Below are 6,554 nucleotides of genomic sequence, written 5' to 3' on the forward strand. Positions count from 1 at the left end.
CACCTGCTGTCCAGCTCGAATCCTAACTCTTTTCCCATCATCCTCGTCTTCACGCAGAAGGTAAGAAGCTCTTTGTGGGTAGAGCTCGATAATTACCTTGGCCTGGGGCATTATTTGTAGTGCAATGAAGCACGACAATCATTGAAAAATATTTTCAGGTGAAAAGAGTGTGTGTTTATGCACCACTTTTGTGTTGGAGTTAAATGTAAACACTTTCATGAAAGCAGTGCACCGTTTTCACAACTGGGTAAACAAGCAGGTAACGAAAGACATAAAGCACGCCTGCAACAGTAAGAGCTGTTTGTCTACGAACCGAATGCATTTCCGTCTCAGACGGTGAAGCGGAGAAAGGCGTGCTGATGACTGATGGTGTCACAACATGTCTTGACCCGAGGAAGGGGTCAGGTGTGTAAGAGATAGAGACTCTGTCGGCAGATTTCGGCTTCGTTACAGAGTTTATGCTCTTCTAGAGAAGGTTAGTGAGACACATTCAAGCAGACCGACAGCACCAATAAGTTTCAAACAACAGATAGAAGAGTAGGGAATGGAGTATACGATGACAGTAATAATAATAACTTATATAAGATCACTTTAATGGCCATATACAATTTCTTGCATTAGGAATTTGTGTTTTTTCGCATACCCCAGCTTACTCTCCACGAGACACAGAGGCAGAGAGAGAAGTTTGGGGTCAGAGCACAGGGTCAGCCATTTATACAGCGCCCCTGGAGCAGCTGGGGTTAAGGGCCTTGCTCAGGGGCCCAACGGAGTAGGATTCCTCTGTCTGTCATTTGATGTGAAAATGACAGCATGATTACTTTGCATTTGGTCGTTTTTTCTAGAAATCACAATTTTGGAGTTTTTGCCAGTCTTTCTTTTTTGGGTCTGAAAAACCAGTGTCCTTTGTCCTTTATAAATGTTAATAAGCTGAAGTTTTCAAATAGAAAGTGGCGTCTGTGCAGCCTTGTTTACTGTGTTTTGAAGTACTTAAGGATATTTGTGGACAATTTAACAGAATGTATTTTGAAATATGCTTGAAGTTAAACAAATACGCAAGTAATCCTTAAAGAGATTTTAGGGCAACTCTTGGAATACATTGTATGAGAAAGAATAGCCGTTCATCCAGTAATGTCTTTTTATTATCTCTTTCCTGTTTTCATTTGAATTTAGAACTGGTGAAGTACAGTATATAAGTTGATTAAAGAGCAAATTACCTTTGTGGCCTCAGTTTAAATGCTGCTCATAGACTGTGCAGGAAAAATTCCACTGGAGATAAGAACAGTTTTGTGTAGGTACCAAAACAGCCTTTTGGCCTATGCCACTCAGAAGAATTAGCAATAAAGAGGTACTGTATGACAATGTGTCACATGACTTTGAAAATTCCTTACTGCGCTTTTTAGAAAGTTAATCAGACACTGGAGTTTTAACTGCTTCCATTAAACATCAATGCTTCTCCCAAAATAACAACCCCAAAGTATTGTGTTTTGGAGGTGCTTACAAAATGGGGAACCTTACAAAAGTCTGTGCACCCTGCTTGGCCTCTCTGGGCAGCCTTTTTTATAATCCAATGAATGTAACACGCCTTTGTGTTACAGAGAGCCGAAGGCAAACAGGATGTTGTTTACTGCAGATGCGTGGATTGAATTAGGAAAATTAGGTTATGATCCAGAAGAGTAATCACAGTGAATTTTGACCTCTGTTTCAAATTCTGCTCACCTCATCACAGCACAAAGATGGACATCTTCCCTAGCTCGCGTTCACATCCTCTGTTAGTGAGAGTCGCGTGAGGAGGAAACCACGACAAGCTTGCACAGGTCTAAAAATCCCAAAGATATTCCAGTTTTCATTTGTCTTCACTACATTTATCTGATGATGAACAAACAATATTACTAATCATATGCAAGTGTATTATTTCAACAAATCCCATGGGTTTCTTTTGTAGTCAAATCATCTGTATTTGTAGCGAATCTTATTTAGACTTTATGTGCAATAGAATAAGAGTTAAAGTTTCACCTTAAAACATAGAAGTCAGCAGCTCCGACTCTAGTTGTGACGGAGCCTAGCAGGAGTCGTACGAATGTCCTTCTCCCCTTCCCACAGAGGATTGAACATGTTCTCTGAGCCCTCAGCTGGACAGACAGGATTAACGCACATCGTGCCACCTCAGAGTAACAGAGCAGAGTGGAGCCACACACAGTGGAGAAAGCTCTCTGTTCACCTGGACTCAAGACATCCACACAGATTAAAGGGTTTTAGGCAAAGGCTTGAGTCAGGCCGAAACCCAAATTAAGAACTTCTTGGTCACAGTGACTGTCTAAGGCCTCAGGTTTTCATGCTTTCCAAAGCATCCATATGTAGAAAAGAAACTAGTTGACGTGTGGTGCCCATTGAAAATTTAAGTGCAGTTTTCGGCAGTGAGAGCTTTCAAAGAAATAATGAAGTGCTGGTTAGAGCAAGGGCCGCATGCTCGCAGTGCTGGGGCCCTGGGTTTAATTCCAGACCTGGGGTGCTGTCTGTGTGGAGTTTGCATGTTCTCCCCTTGTTCATGGTTTCCTCTGGGTGTTCCAGTTTCCTCCCACAGTCCCAAGACATGCTGGTTTAATTGGTGTCTGGGGACATTGGCCCTGGTGTGAGTGTGTTTGTGTCCGTGTCTGCCCGGTGGTGGACTGCAATGGACTGGCAGCCTACCCAGGGTGTACCCTGCCATGCACCCCTTGCTTGTCAGGATAGACTCTGGCTCCCCTGCGGCCCTGAATGGGGAAAAAAACAGTTAGAAAATGCATTGGTTGGCCTTGTAAAGGGAAACTGCTGTCCCGGTGTCTCAAACCAGTTATTAAATCTCAGTAACAAAATACATCATTAACTTTATAGAAAAAAAAAGACACATTTCGAATTAAGCTCAAAACCATGAACTCTCATGTTGTCGTAAACCCGTGCCGAGAGCAGGAGCTCCCATGAATTGTGATGTGAAATGACTGTTATAAGAGAGAGAAGGATTCCGGAGAAGGATTCCTCTGTTGGCCACAGGATTTGAACTGGCAACCTTCCAGCCACAGGTGCAGATCCTTAGCCACAGTGCCACCGTTCCACCTACATTCCTTCTCACTAGTCACTGTAATGACATGTACAGGTTGTGAAGACATTTCGCCACAGAAAGTTTCCAAAGTGTCCTGCATGCAGAGTTAACAAGTGAGTAGCATTCTTTCAGAGCAATTTTTCTATTGGATTAAAAGAGATTTATTCTCAAGGCTGCTTGTTTACAAAGTAATAGGGCCGCTTCACCTCACTTGAAGTTTTGTTGGCTTGTTCTGAATCACAGAATATGGCGCTGTGCATACCAGGAAACTTAGCCTTTTTTGTGATGTAAATTAGAGGTTTTACAAGTTACTGTGTACATTGAAAAAGTTTGAAATTCACTCATCAGTGCACTCAAACCCCAAAATAGAAATTCCCCTTTAATTACTGGAGAAAGGTTGCGATACCCGCATTGGCCAGAAGGTGGCGCATGTGGTCTGTTCTTCCTTAGTGCGTCTTATTTTGCGTCATGACCCTGTTCTAGGTAGATAAATCAATGGCTAGTTTCTAGGTGTGAAGCAATCCAAAAACATGAGCTTCCCTTGCCGACTGGGACACCTGTCTTCAGAGGTCTGTCCCCATTCTTACAGCTGGGTGGACTGGAGCAACTGGGGTAAAGAAGCTCACTCAGCATACAACAGCAGGAAATGCAGTGGGGACTCGAACCCACAACCCACCAGATATGATTGCAGAGACTCACCTCCAGCACTAGGCTGCCCCAAAATGTACAAGGTTATTTTTAAAGGAAAAAATCTATAAACTGAAATGGCAGCACGCTGTGAAAACTATTACAGCACTGACAGTGCATTGATAGTTCAGTACAGGAGAGTGTATCACAAAAACAAGGTGGTCACACAGTTTGTTTTTGCTAAGAAGGCTGATCATATGACTTTTAATGACATCTACCTTTGAAGCCAGTTAGTTGAGCATGAGACAAGTGAAGGGTACTGCTTTTTATTACTTCTGCAGGCGACACGTGAGCAGAATTCCCCCCTGCATCACAAGGCCCGGCTGTGACTGCCCCAGGCGGAGCAACACGACCTCTCTGTGCGGTACGCGCCTTTCAGCGAAGATAAATAAGACATAAAGTGCCAATGAAATGGCAGCAAATTGTGAGGAAATTAAAACCTGTGTGCAGCTAATTATCTGCTACAAGCTCCAATCAGACCCCCGTTGAGATGAAAACATCATTTGGAACCAGAATGAAAGGTTTTCCATTTCCTCTTCACACAATTACCGGCAAGGTATTTACAGTAACTGTCTTCATCCACACGAGTCACGTTAGTTAACGTTTAACAGAGACGTGGAGTAGGACAGAAAGGGTCCAGTCCTGCTCAGAGAGGGTTGGAGTGTCTCCTTAAAGCAGCCGCAAGTGAAGAGCTGGGAGAAACTGTTGAGCTGGCTGGTTAGGAGCTAATATAGCTCATTTAGTTAGGAGTTCAGTTGGCATTAGAATCTGCAGGCTCACCTGCTCCCCAGCACCAGGCTTGGACACCCCTGGATAAGGATGACCCAGGAAATAGGTCAAAGCTGTCACAAGAGGAAAAACACAGTTCTGTACCATTGAAAGCTTTCTTATGCTGCAGAAGGAGAAAGACCAGAGCCCATCTAGTTTTAACGGAGAACTTTGCTCTTCTTTAAAAAATCTACTATCCTCATGTTGAACATGAACTAAAATTCTAATTCTGACAAATTCCTTGCACGTATACTGCCATGCACATCCCAAAGGACATTAGGAAGGCCAGCTTGTGCAAGGCCAGAGTAGAAAAATGTGCAGACTCCTCTTTCAAAGAGTGCTATGGGATTTTTAATACCAAGTAAGTAGTCTTGAATTTTTAACATCTCATCTGAAGGATGGCACCTTCTCCTGCAGTGTCACTGTGCAGGGATCACTGTTTCAGAATTTATGGACCACAGGGGAGAGCGCCACCTATTGGTCCACCAACATGCATTACAGTAGCAACCTGGTTTCACTCCTCATTCTCACGCTAGCTGCACCAGGCACTGCCCCTTACAAACCCACTCGTAAAAATGGTTATTTCATTATTTCAAAACTTTTACAGGGCTGCTAGTGGTCTGTACAAGCAGACAGGTGGCTGCTCCAGTGACAAATGAACCTTCCCCTGCCCCGTGCAGGATCTCCCCGACTGTTATTGCTGAGAGCAGCCGAGATGGGTGTTGCTGTGGAGGAGCTGAGGCATGGCAGACGCTACCAGAGTAGCAGATTGTACGAGCTGGGTGTCGTGTGCTGATTTGTCATGCTCTGTCACATCCTCCGCGGCCTTCCTGCCACAGCAAAGACAGCGATTTGATCACCGCTTCTCTTCTCTCCACACACTGCGAAAAACAAGCTCCGACTGAATGGACAGAATCGCAGCTAACAAACAGCAGAAGGGTATCTTAGTACAGCTCCCAGCTCGTGTTGCTGTTGGGGAAGGACAGTATCACAGCAAAGACAGTGGAAAGAAGGAAAGATGTAAACAGAGTGTCTCCAGAACAGTAACAGGGAAACACTTCACAGGCACCACTGTCCTCTGGACCACCTCTTACATGGTGAATATCTAATAAACCACGCAGAATGTTTTAAAAACCATGTTCTTGCAATGTACTCATAAGCCTACCTCATGAACTACGTACATAAAGAGAGATTCAGAGCAATACTGTCACTCTGATCAATAAATTATTATTGGATGTTTCCAGCAGTATTATTTCTCACAATGTTATACAACATTTCTTCAGTTTCAGTTTTGCATTTATGAAGTGTTTCACTTATGCTACTGATGGTAAAATGTTAATTAAATTCCTGTAACTCCTGGCAAGCAAAGTGTTAACTACCATGAAACCCCGAGGTGTGTGCAGGTATTCTTACTGCTTGTGTTGCAGCTAAGTTCACTTACCCTACGCTGTGTCCTTGACCATCATGCAGTTGAGAAATATGTCTTGTGACAAGAACATGGCTGTTTTCAAAGAAAGAAGATAATAATTAGAAATGTAATCAGTTTTGTCACTGGAAAGGTTTAGATGGAAGCCAACAGTCATATTAACACTGAGTACAGCAAATTCCTTTCTGAAAAATCCCTCAAGTTACTCTTAGTCACACTTCAGCAATTTGTTGCACTAGTAGTCATTTTTCCTTGCCTTAATAACCCATCCCTTCAGGGGCATTTGTAATGCTGTTTTTGTTAAGCATTCTTATCTAATCTTTGTCTTAATGTCCCTAAACTGATCAATAAATGACGCAGATCACCACATTCAAAATAATCCCTCTGAAGCATAGAGGCATTTATAAAATGCATACACATGAAGTTCCAGAGAATATTAAGTTTTTTTGTTGTTAATCAAGTCTCTCATCTTTTGATATTTCATATGTGATCTTGATTTCCTCTTACAACTCCTTGGGCTTCCAGTTCTGAAGGATGTAGATCCTTTGAGGTCACCTAGAAGACATCAGCTTTTCTATGTAGTTTTTACTATTATTA

General features: G+C 42.8%; 1 long non-coding RNA gene across 1 annotated transcript; it reads left to right on the forward strand.

Moving 5' to 3' along the window:
• Positions 1–203: 203 nt before the first annotated feature.
• LOC148653186 (uncharacterized) lies at positions 204–5,864 on the forward strand. Its single transcript, XR_015941539.1, has 3 exons — positions 204–475; positions 4,045–4,127; positions 5,139–5,864. It is a non-coding gene; the product is annotated as an uncharacterized LOC148653186 (long non-coding RNA).
• The last annotated feature ends 690 nt before the right edge of the window (positions 5,865–6,554 follow it).

The sequence above is a fragment of the Lepisosteus platostomus genome, chromosome 10 (genome assembly GCF_059453375.1).
Source record: "Lepisosteus platostomus isolate fLepPlt1 chromosome 10, fLepPlt1.hap1, whole genome shotgun sequence".
NCBI lineage: Eukaryota > Metazoa > Chordata > Actinopteri > Semionotiformes > Lepisosteidae > Lepisosteus > Lepisosteus platostomus.